The sequence below is a fragment of the Dermacentor silvarum genome, chromosome 11 (genome assembly GCF_013339745.2).
Source record: "Dermacentor silvarum isolate Dsil-2018 chromosome 11, BIME_Dsil_1.4, whole genome shotgun sequence".
NCBI lineage: Eukaryota > Metazoa > Arthropoda > Arachnida > Ixodida > Ixodidae > Dermacentor > Dermacentor silvarum.
In genome coordinates, this window is record NC_051164.1 from 15,790,853 (window position 1) to 15,803,665 (window position 12,813).

The 12,813-nt window shown below is 44.1% G+C and overlaps 1 protein-coding gene across 1 annotated transcript in view; it reads left to right on the plus strand.

Moving 5' to 3' along the window:
* Positions 1-12,813, plus strand: part of LOC125941570 (uncharacterized) — a 60,290-nt gene that overhangs the window by 46,936 nt on the left and 541 nt on the right. The gene's annotated exons all lie outside the window — the stretch shown is intronic.

Genomic DNA, 12,813 nt, shown 5'->3' on the forward strand with positions numbered 1-12,813 from the left:
CCGACGTGGTGTACCCCCTAACATGTCTTCTCCAAAAAGCCGTCCTTTCAACTGGACATCGGCTTGCGACGACGCGTTCCGCCAGCTCAAATTTCTACTAACGTCAGGGCCCATATTGCGTCACTTCGATGCGTCCGCACCTACGGAAGTGCACGCTGATGCCAGTGGCATCGGCATCGGTGTCCGTACTCGTGCAACGTCATCAAGAAGCTGAACACGTTGTGGCTTATGCTAGTCGCTCTTTGAATAAGGCGGAACGCAATTACACTGTCACCGAGCAAGAATGCTTGGCAGCTGTTTTCGCTGTCCACAAATTTCGGCCCTATATCTACGGACGCCCGTTCACTATCGTTACCGACCACCACGCGTTATGCTGGTTGGTGAATCTCCGTGACCCGAGTGGACGACTGGCACGTTGGGCTCTTCGAATGCAGGAGTACGACTTCGTTATTTCCTACAAGTCTGGGCGTCGCCACACAGATGCGGACTGTCTCTCCCGTCTTCCTCTGACGACGACGACCGAGTGTGACGAAGACAATGTTGATGACTGTTTTGCTCTCATTTCTTGTACATTCCCAGACTCGATGACTTTCACAGCAGAGCAGGAAAATGATATTAGTTTGGAACCTCTATTTGTAGCCGCATCGCGTCCTGGAGCCACCGGTCGATTTTGTGTCCGTGACGGCCTGCTTTACAAGACCAATTATTCGGCTAAAGGCGCACGCTTCCTTCTGGTGGTGCCGCAGAGTCTGCGAGCGGACATACTGAGAGCCATGCACGACGATGCGACTTCTGGCCATCTAGGATTCATCAGAACTTTGAACCGGACACAGGAACGTTTTTACTGGCCCAGAATGCGGGACACAGTCAAGCACTATGTCGCCAGTTGCGAACAATGTCAACGCTACAAGCGCCCTACGACCGCTCCGCCAGGTCTTCTCCAACCTCTGCCGCCGCCTCGCCTGCCATTTGAACAAGTGGGTATTGATCTTCTGGGCCCATTTCCCCGATCATCTAACGACAACCGATGGGTGATCGTATGTGTCGACCATCTGACCCGTTACGCGGAAACGGCGGCCGTACCATCTTCAACAGCTGCGTCCGTTGCAACCTTTTTGCTTCGCTTCGTTATTCTTCGGCATGGTGCCCCCCGTGTAATCATTAGCGATCGCGGTCGTCAATTCGTTGCGGACGCCGTAGAAGAACTGCTTCGTCTCTGCAATTCGCAGTTCCGCCATTCAACGCCTTATCACCCTCAGACAAATGGGCTTGTAGAACGTACGAACAGAACTCTAACTAACATGCTGGCCATGTACGTATCTTCCGATCACAGAGACTGGGATGACGTACTCCCCTTCATCACCTATGCTTATAATACTGCAAAGCATGAGACGACCGATTACAGTCCTTTTTATCTCCTTTACGCACGTCCACCGCTAAGCTGCATTGACACTATACTACCGTTTGACTTTCACAGCGAGTACTCTGTTGCCAAGACGCTTTGTCTTGCCGAAGAAGCCCGGCGTACTGCTCGTCTTCGTACTGTGGCATCGCAACACCGATCGAAAGAGCGCTATGACAGCCGACACCAGTCTGTCTCGTACGCTAAAGGAGACTTTGTGTGGTTGTGGACCCCGCTACGTAAGTACACGGGCCCATTCGTCGTTGTAGATCGCTTGAGTGACTTGACGTACGTGGTCGCACGCTTGACGTCAGCTGGTCGTCGGTCTAGCCGGACCCAGTTAGTACATGTTGCTCGTCTTAAGCGGTTTCACTCCACGCTTTCCGAGTGATTTGGACTTGCCCAGCGGGCTTCGTCTGGCAACCGGGGATTGCTACGGCATGAGCCGGGCAAGGAGAAGAGGAGGAAGACGTTAGCTGGCGCAGCCTCAGGACGCCATCTTTACTTCAGCATCAACCTCGTCCTTTAAATAAAGCCGGTTCAACATTAACCGTAACAATATCCTACAACACACAAGGCAATGACAGTTTTGTATGCACCTTTGTAAAAGCACGCAGATCAGGTGCTTTAGAGTGGTGCTCTCCAGCTTGCAGCAGTGCTCCAGGTTCCTGTGGGATGCCTCCAGAATCCGGATAGCCTTCAACTGCAAGAAATGAATAATTTATTGCAATGTGAATCTGGAAACCTGTCATGTCAGTGTAATACTGAATTGCAAAGAGCCTCACACTAGCAACTACATTAATGTGCGTCTCGTACAAATCTCTCATCATTATATCTCAGGAAGTTACATGGTTATTTAGTAAAAACTGAGATTCCAGGTGGGAATGCAGCATACATAAGACTACCAGGAAAATCATCGAAACTCAAATATGTAGTAAAAACAAAAGAGCATTGGATTATGAAAGAATTATTGAGCACATAAAGAGTCTTTTGAACCCTAGGCCGTGTTTGTATAGCGATGGTATTCCTTCTCGCTCTTCGTCAGAGGTTTGACCGACGCTCCGCCCATGTTATGAACTGGAATAGCCGGCCGTTCACGGTGGGTGGTAAGAGTGACGTAGGATCGAGCGCAATGTATCGCTACGAAATCACAGCCCTTACTTTATTACTGCAAGGCACAGTCATTACCTATGACTGGAAGAGCTGACATACTGTTCTTTAGATGAATATGTATATATAGTAAAAGCTAGCGTCTGATTGAGATGTCTCGATTAAAAAGAAACCTCGTTATTGAAATATCGGCGTATATCTGCCCTGCAATAAAGAACACGACAGGTTCCATAGTTTAATATAGAATACAGACAGGTTCTCGTGACGCGGGCCTTCAAAGTGAACTGTATACAAAAAAAAAGTCTTCATACAAGCTAATATATGTGCGCAAGCATCAAACATAGCTGTCCTGTGCCAACGCGTGAAGCCCATGACACATCGACGTATACACACCTGCAGTGAACTCTCGGAAATGCCTATATAAGAAATAATTTTCTGCCGGGAAACTACCCAACAAACTAACTTTCAGTGTTTCCATAATTGTGTTCCCATTCAGTTATAGCAATCGGACGGGGTAGCATACTTCACAGGAAAATGCAAGTACGCGATAACATCAAGGGAAACGTTCGTAAAATTGCTTACTAAATGTGCACAGAAACATGGGCCACTTAAGCTTAGAATGCGCTCGGCTCTAGTGACACAAAGCTCATTACATGAACCATAAGCTACAACAACGCGCAGAAGCGCCAAGCTTGCTTACCTTTCAAGACGTAGTCAGCAAATGCTCCTTCGTCTCACAGGTACCGTGGCACCAACTCTCTTACGGGCGCAAACACTGTAAAACTTCCGATGAAATACAGCACCACGAAAGCACAACCTTCAACAAATTCTTCCATACACTGTGACTCGAAGCCCCAGTAACAGGCTTTTCACGAGAGAGCACTGGCAGGCGGGAACAAAGGCAGCTCGGACGGGCGTAGTACTAAGACGCTGTTGAAACTGGCGTATCGCACAAAACACACGGCGAACACACGGCATTTCACGAGTCCAGAGGTTGTGGGATGGTTAACGCGCACGATAAGGAGGACATTTTGCCTAGGCACTTCTATTCTACCACTTCATTCAACTACCGCCTCACTGCAACGAGCACTCGCGCACAGCCAACGTGGTCCATAAGCTACAGCAACTTGGATTGGATTGTATATATTAAACAAAACTAGGGTGCCTCGATGCCCAGCGCCGCCGCCCAGGGTGGAGACAACCCCGCTGGCGCCGCCATATTGAGTCACACGAGCTGAGACTCAGCTACGCTTACGTTCATAAATAGTGTTACTCGCGGCGCACTTCCAAGTGCTTTGCCTTGATGAGGATTTTTGTATCGGTATCGCATCTGCACATCTTTATAACCAATAGCCGTTAACTCGTCGAAGGTCCAAGACGTAAATGTATGGCGCCGGGAACATGCCCCAAGTTGACTAATTCAATTTACATTTAATATGCCGTGTGTATGTTTGAAATACGCACTCTTTTTTTTTTGCGCTTCGATACTTGGTATATAAGGTTTGCGACCCCCTGTGTGTGGAAGTTTTTCTTTTTCGCTGTTGTATTTTGGTTTACACGGTCACGCCTCCTTTACCGTAGCCAGCCACTCGCGCACGGCGGTTAGTTTCCCTTGCGTTGCGCGTGCTCTTCGCGTTCGTTGCAATTATTTGACGATATCTACGCGCAATTTTGCTTTTTTTTCGCCCACAAAACTGTGTGCTGACAGGATTAAGCTGGTGTAAAAATAACTGCGATGTGAAAATAAGGTTTAGTTAGTGCTGTAGAGAAACATGTAACGTAACTTGTCTGTGTCAATCTTGCGTAGTACACACAAGAAACCAAACTATGCACAAAATACATGTACTTATAATGTCTAGTACAATCAATCATGAAAGAGATATGTACATGAAAAATATATGTACTATGTGGCGCCTGAAGGTTAAGTTGAAAGACGAGATTAAAAAAAATTCGCAAGGTAGGCTCGACACACAATTCGGGATAGTGAGAGTTTTTTTTTAATTTATTCATTACATGGGGGAGGGGGGGTCAAGTGAGTACGTCAACCTTATTCCACACAATATAAATCGAAAACAAGAATGCAAACAAGAAAACGCGACCGTGGGTAATATTAATCAAGATATCCAGCCAGAATACATCAGCTACCATCGAATACGTCGCATCAGCCAAACACATCGACGGCGAGTACAGAACATTTTATGAATAACCATTAGAACACTGATAACTACATTGAAAAAATAAACAACACTGCATGCATATCGCGTACAAAAACCGTAAATGAAACTAAGACCGTAAAATACAGATTAGCAATATTTTGCACTTCGAAAATATAGTCCATGATGATGTAGGGCTGTTGACTTTAACAGACGGCGCCCATCTTGTCGATTTCCCTCGTACTGGTCCTCTTCAAAGTGTTTCTAAGTACAAGTAAAACAACAAAAGTGATTATTGATATGAAAAGTTGCCTTGTAAATACAGAGAACCCATTACAGTGCTTAAAAATAAATTTTCGCAGAAGTAATGCTGTATTACCACGCTTCACACGTTTCGAAGAAATGTACAGGCTACAACAGACACCATGCCAGAAAGCGCCGAAACATTTTGGTCCCATGATGCCCCTTAACTGTACTACACCTGGGCATGCTGTGCACAGGCATTTAAAGACCGTCACAGTACCCACTACGATCGGGAATGAGCACGAATGACCATCGGCTTACGAGCACCACGCTACAAATGTATTCGTCTAAAAAATCAACTATATAACGTAACAACCTGAGATCCGCAAGATATCTGCTGAGAATAGAGAAAATCACAATGCTTCGCTTGCCACGTACACAACAGCCGCTCTCCCCAGAAGAAGCACTGCGTTCTTTAGTCCCAAATAACCAGTAGCGAAAAAAGAAACTGAGGAAAAAAAAAGAAGCAAGAGACACACGATGTGTGCTTCCCGTGAAAAAGTAAAATAGGTGGTTTACATGACGATTTGTAGCTAATGTAAGGCTATTTCGCGGCGAGGCATTTTCGTCAGTTCTTAAAATAAGGGTACTACTCGCATAGACTGCGCCGATCAAAACGGCAAAAGCCTATGCGACGCGCGCTCGCAAACCATAGGCTACTCAGCATCGGTGCAGTGCTTAGTTCGTGAGCGAACGTAGGTACGTGAGCGAGGATCAGAGAATACTTTCTTATTTAAATGAAAAACACGATGCGATAGTCTAAACTTTCTTGACACTTACCTCACAAATGTAGGAGCTATCCGTTGCCTTCCAGTGATACCGCTTTACTTGGGCTTCCCTTTTCTTCCTTCGCTCTGGGTCCCGGGGGAGCGTAAACAACGAAGCCCTTTACGCGTCGATCCGGTGCACTTGGGAACACAACAGCCCGTCATGTCGACTCGATGCATTTGACAATCTTGTCATTCATGCGGCTGAATACTGTCCAGCAAGTAGAAGCGTCAGCGAAGCATCCGCGCGCACTGTCTCGAACTAAGCACCGGCACCAAGCACTCGCAACCGCTCGCTGTGACTCAAGATGGCGTCGCAGCGAGAAAGCGGCGGCGCGGGTGCGGTCAAAGGATGGCACCACCCTGAACGGCGGCGCTGGCATCGAGGCACCCTAAACGATGGATGGATGGATGGATGGATGGATGGATGGATGGATGGATGGATGGATGGATGGATGGATGGATGGATGGATGGATGGATGGATGGATGGATGGATGAGGCTGAACCCTTTAAACCGGGCGGTGGCATACGCCACCTAGCCATGACTATTAACATATTTTGTACTTTGTGGTGGGTGAAATTTCACCCCTGCCTTGATTTTATCCACCAATCAGATAACCTCTGTTTGGTTATTTCTACCCGCTTAAAATCTATTTTGCCTTCACTGTCCCTAAACCCCAATGCTTTGAAAAAATCGGCCCCGTTGCCTTGCACTGTAGGGTTAAGCCCTTTACAGAAAAGTATGAGGTGTTCAGCCGTTTCCTCGTCTTCTCCACACGCACAGCACAACGTGTCTATACCTTGGTACTTGACTCGGTACATCTTAGTCCGCAATACTCCCGTCCTGGCTTCAAACAACAAAGAGCTTCCCCTAGAATTATTGTAGATACTTTCTTTGGCAATTTCTTGCTTGAAAGTTCGGTATGTTCCCAGTGCTGATTTCGTCTGCATCCCTGTTTTCCACAGACCCCTCTCTGTTTCCTTAGCCTTTTTCTTAACCGCTGTTTCCTGGTTTGCACCCCTCCTGCAGTCCAAATATTTGATTGACAGTTTTCTGGTCAGCTTCCTCCATTTTGTATCAACATTCCTCATGTACAAATAACTGAAAACTCTCCTTGCCCACCGCTTTTCTGCCATTTCTCTCAATCGCTCCTCAAATTCTATCTTGCTGCTGGCTTCCCTGCCCTCGAATGACGTCCATCCCATGTCACCCTGTACCCCCTGATTTGGTGTATTTCCGTGTGCTCCCTGAGCCAGTCTACCTACCCCTCGCTGCTTAACTTCCAACCTTGCTCGAACCTCTGATCTCATGCACAGGACCGCATTGCCGAAAGTCAAACTAGGGACCCCTTTCCAAATCCCTCTCACCACTTCGTACCTATTGTAATTCCACAGTGCCCTATTTTTCATCACAGCTGCATTTCTGCTACCTTTAGCTGTCACATATTTTTCATGTTCCGTTAGGTACTCAGCCCCATTGTTTATCCACACTCCAAGATATTTGTACTTATCCACCACCTCCAGCGTAACCTACTGTATCCTATGCTCGCTGCCCTGATTATCATTAAAAGTCATGACTGCTGATTTTTCTTTACTAAACTTCAAACCTAAGCTATCTCCCTCTTTACCACAGATGTCCATTAATCTCTGCAAGTCTTCCTTGCTGTCAGCCATAAGTACAATGTCATCCGCATACATCAGTCCTGGTAATGACTGTTTAATTCATTCTCCTTGCTTGAAATAGGAAAGGTTGAAGCCAAGTCCGCTCCTCTCTAATTTTTTCTCTAATCCTTGTAAATACAGCATGAACAACAGAGGTGACAGAGGGCACCCGTGCTTAAGCCCCTGCTGTATCTCTATAGGCCCAGATACCTTGTTTTCCCATTTTATAAGCACCTTGTTACTTTTATAGATATCTTTTAAAAGATAACAAAACACTGCAGCAGCGCCACACTGCGGTTAAAGAAGGAGAACTTCCTCCTCGATTCGCATCGCTTCAGGAGCATGGCCTTCGAGATTTGCGTTTGTCACTCAGGGGAAGTCGCAGCTGAAGCATGAGCCAATCCACGCGCTTCCCGCGCAGCTCCGTCTGCTTGAAATGACGGACGGCCTACGGGCTAATATGGCACTTACTGAGCACATATTCGTGATCACCGCCCATATACACGTTAATTATGGCGCCAAGTGTGGCGTTTTCGAAAATACGTGCCTTCATCTTGAATCGGTGAGACCATATTTCCTCTTATCGTCAGGAATAAAGGTGACAAAACGTGGCGATGGCTGGCGTGCTACAGCAGCTGCTGCTTCGGCTGAAGTGCAACGGGCGTACTGCTTGCACGCACGCGTAAACAAACAGATACGGCCATGCCAGGTACACAACTGACTAATCAGCCAACTGACAATCGTAAATTATTCACTTGTTCCTCCAAGCAAGCATTTACGGAATCCGTGCTGCCGTACGAATTCCGCCAATATATCACCGCGATCACCCGTAGTTTTGAAAAGAAAGGCTCTTTAACAGTGACCGCAGGTACTGCATTGCGAGAAACCCAAGTTTTGTGTATAGTTTGCCTAAAATAGTAAAGGTATAAGGTTTATTAAGAAGCCGAATTCCGAAAAAATGGTAAACGTCGTGAAAACAAATAAACGGCCGTACGACATGTCAGAAAGCTGTAGTCATTGCACTGGTCATGCAGAAGTAAATATAATACGTGGAGTAGTGGTAGCGTGTCTGCCTCACACGCAGAAGTCCCTGGTTCGAGTACCAGTGTGTAACAGTTTCTTTCTTTTTTTTTGAAGTATAAAAACGTACTATACAATTTCACTGGTGCAGGCCAAGATATTTTACCTTAGCTACTGCTGATTATATATGCACGCGTAATAACAACAATTATTCTGTCTCCTTGCTTTCTCTTAAACTGCAGGAACTCAGGTTATCGGTACTAATTATTCTATTACCGATATTGCATGTTAAGCTTCTTTATTGCAGTGTTAAATGAGCAAATGAATGAAACAAATACAATTGTTATAATTTTCTTTGCACAAAATTAAAGACAGAGCCTACCAACTTTCCTCAAACTTTCTTTAAACGTTCTTCAAACGAACTTGCTTCAAGCGAAAACAAGAACGGAGCCTATCAACTTTCTTTAATGTTGCTTTAAACAAGCTTTCTTTAAACGAAAATAAAAACAGAGCCTACCAACTTTTTTAAAACTTTCTTTGAACAAACTTCGTACGAACGAAAGTTAAAACAGAGCCTACCAACTTTTTTAAAACTTTCTTTGAACAAACTTCGTACGAACGAAAGTTAAAACAGAGCCTACCAACTTCCTTTAAACTTTCTTTAAAGAAACTTTCTTCAAACCGAAGTAAAAACAGAGCCTACCAACTTTTTTAAACTTTGAACAAACTTCCTACAAACGAAAGTTAAAACATAGCCTACCAACATTCCTTGAACTTTCTTTAAACAAACATTTTTCAAACCGAAGTAAGAACAGATCCTACCAACTTTCTTGTAACATGTGTTAATAGAAAGTAAAAGTACATAGGTTGTTACTAAAGTTGATAGAAAGTTCATAAGAGTTCTAAAGAAAGTAAGGAAGCATTTTTGTATAGGAGGCGGCTTGCCAATCGAAAGAAACGTTTTTTTTTTCGCTTTGCTAAAAACTCACCCACCGAATCGAGGTGGGCTACGTATAAATTAGCATTTGATGCTTACGTAACTGCATTCAAGGTTGCTAAGCATAAATGTTTGTCTACCACTCTTCCATCAATGCTAACAAATAATGTTAAAAATTTTTTCAGGACTATCAATCCAACATCTAGTGACCATATCGCCTTGGATGACTCTTCAGGTTCCCGTCTTCCACGTGACCAGTGTGCTGGTCTCTTAAACGAAACCTTTGTTAAAAACTTTTCCACCAAGTGTAAAAGGGTTCTGCCTGTCGCACGTTAATATGACTATATACAAATGCCTCCAATTATTGTTGAAACGTCTGGTGTCCTAAAACTGATAAATTCCCTTGTTATGAATTCTTCTCGTTGCTATTATTCAATTAACACAAAATTCTTAAAAAGTACTAATGTTGTTAATTCACTCATTCTTACAAAGCTTTTTCAGCAGTCCCTAGATACGTCAACACTACCTAAAGAATGGATGGTCGGGGAAAGTGGTTCCTCTACATAAGTGAGGTAACAAACATTCACCAAATAATTACCGTCCCATTTCATTGACTAGTCCGTGTTGTGAACTACTTGAACATATCATTTTTTCTAACCTTGTTAATTTCCTCGAGTATTATTCATTCTTCACCCCAGCTCAGCACGACTTTCGCAAAACATTTTCCTGTTAAATACAACTTGTTTCATTCAGTCACGAGCTACATCAAATTTTGGATCGTTCTTCGTTTGCCGATTGTATTTTTTTAGATTTTTCTAAACCGTTCGACAAGGTTTGCCACAGACTTCTCTTGTACAAATTAAATGAACTAAATCTACATCCTAACCTTTTCAAGTGGATAAACATTTTTCTAACAAATCGCACTCAGTTTGTTACAGATAATGGTTTTAATTCTTTTTTCAGTGTTGCACATTCTGGGGTTCCCGAAGGTTCCCTTCTGGGCCCTCTCCTTTTTCGCATCTATATTAACGACCTTCCTGCTACACTATCCTCTAACGTACACTTGTTCGCTGACGATTGTGTTATTTTTCTCGAAATGACCAATGAAACCGACGTTAACAAGTTGCAACTTGATCTTAATGCAATATCCAAATGGTGTGAGTCGTGGTTAATGGAACTAGATACTAACAAAAGTAAAGTGTTACGTGTTTCCCGTGTTTTTCGCCAACAAGCCACTTACCAATTAAACAACATTCCTTTAGAACCAGTCAACTCTTACAAATACTTAGGTGTCCATATAACTACAAATCTGTCACGGGCAATTCCCACCGAATACGTTCAACGCTAAGGGCATGTTAGGCTACTTGCGCTGTAACTTCCCTAGCTCACCATCTAACCTAAAATATTTACTCTATAAAACTATAATACGGCCTAAATTAGAATATGCTACTTCTGTATGGGATCCCTGTCAGGATAACCTGAAAACGCGCTTAGAACTAGTCCAAAATAACTCAGTTCGATTTATCTTTTGTAATTATAATAGAACTGCAAGCATTTCTTCCATGAAGTCTAATCTTGGTCTTCCCTTATTGTCTGTTCGACGTAGGATGGCACGTCTAGCACTCTTTCATAGGCTTTATCATCATCGTACCTTGCAATTCTTTACAAGACCCCATTATGTATCACACCGTGTTGATCATTGTCATAAAGTCGGGACATATCTATGCAACGAAAAGCATTTTTCCCAGTCTTATTTCTCTCGAACATGTATAGATTGGAACCACCTTCCCGATGATATTGTAAATATTACTGATAACAGCCTTTTTCGTGAAACTTTAGCTAACATTGTATTACCAGGAATTTATTTTTTGTGACACAGCAGCTAACACTATTGAACGAAACCTCTTGTATTCTAGCATTGTGTTTTGTTCGCAATAATAACTACGTTTTGCTTACTTCCGATGTACCACATTTGCTTCTGTACCACTCCCCACTATAACGCCTCTGGCCCTGAGGGTATTATAAATAAATAAGTAAAATTATGGGGTTTTACGTGACAAAACCACAATCTGATTATGAGGCACGCCGTAGTGGGTGAATCCGGAAATTTGGACCACCTAGCGTTCTTTAACGTGCACCTAAATCTAAGTACACGGGTGTTCTCGCATTTCGTCCCCATCGAAATGCGGCCGCCGTGATCGGGATTCGATCCCGCGACCTTGTGCTCAGCAGCCGAACACCATAGTGACTGCGCAACCACGGCGGGTCCAAAATATGTACTGACCCCACACAATGTTCAATGTTCGCACAATGTTCCCACTTGGAAGCCGTGAGGCACCTGTGTAAATAAATAAATAAATAAATAAATAAATAAATAAATAAATAAATAAATACTGTAGTAATCATTTAGATATCGTACTATGTGCAGTCGGGCGCGATATGAAGGATATCGCGCGAGCGTCGACCGGCCAAGCGTACCAGGGCCCTAGCGGCACGTTTAGGAAATATAAAAATCAAGATTTCACGCTCTTCTCTCTTTCGTTAGCTGTTCCATGCTGCGACAATCACCCCCATGGCGAACTCACCGCTCTTTCTCTCTATTTTTACCTTCCCAGTTGTTGCGATCAATCATAACTTGGTGGGCTCTTATCTTTCAGGATGATAACAACGTTGGTGGGAAAGTTCTACTAAAGGCGATCCTTGGCTTCGCTTCATTTATTTGATGTGCGATGTTTTGCAAAAAATAGGCATTGCGTCATTTCACTGATTTCTACAACCAATGAAATTTCGTAAAGGGTTTACGCTGAAGAGTATAACTGCTGCGATGCGACCCCGAATCTCATTTCGCAAGAAAATGGTCCCCGCCTCCGTCCCCGCCTTTGCTTGAAGCCAGTAAAGAAAAAAAAATCACTGAAAAAGCACTTTCCTCGGGCGGGAGTGACCGCTGCTTAAGGAACAGCAAAAAGAGTGAGGGAGACATGCCTAGTACTTCCCTCTCCTCAAAACTGAGTTCTGGGCCTTGGCGCTGTTCTCGCTCTTGGTCGACGCTCGCGCGATCACCTTCATATCGCGCCCGACTGTACGCCCAGTATGTCCTCCTCTTATGCTCTTGATCGCGAGTGGCAGTATTTTAAAGAAATAGACGCGAAGTACTCAATATAATTACCTTTTAAATTATTATTATTTTTAGGTTCTTGTTGTAATCGCGTATTCTAAGCCGTACAGTAACCATGTCATCTATTCTTTTAGCAAAAATTCTAAGACAAGTACCAATTTAGAGATGTTAGTCCCCCTAGCAGATCAGGGCGAATATATGTGGAACGCCAATTGAGGCATTCTTAAGCAGGTCATGGGAGCGAACATGACTTCACCAGTGCTGGGGGTCAGTTTCGCAGTTTCAAATTGGGCCCTAAAGTGAAAAACAAGAAAGGTAATTCGCGATTCTTATTAATTACCTA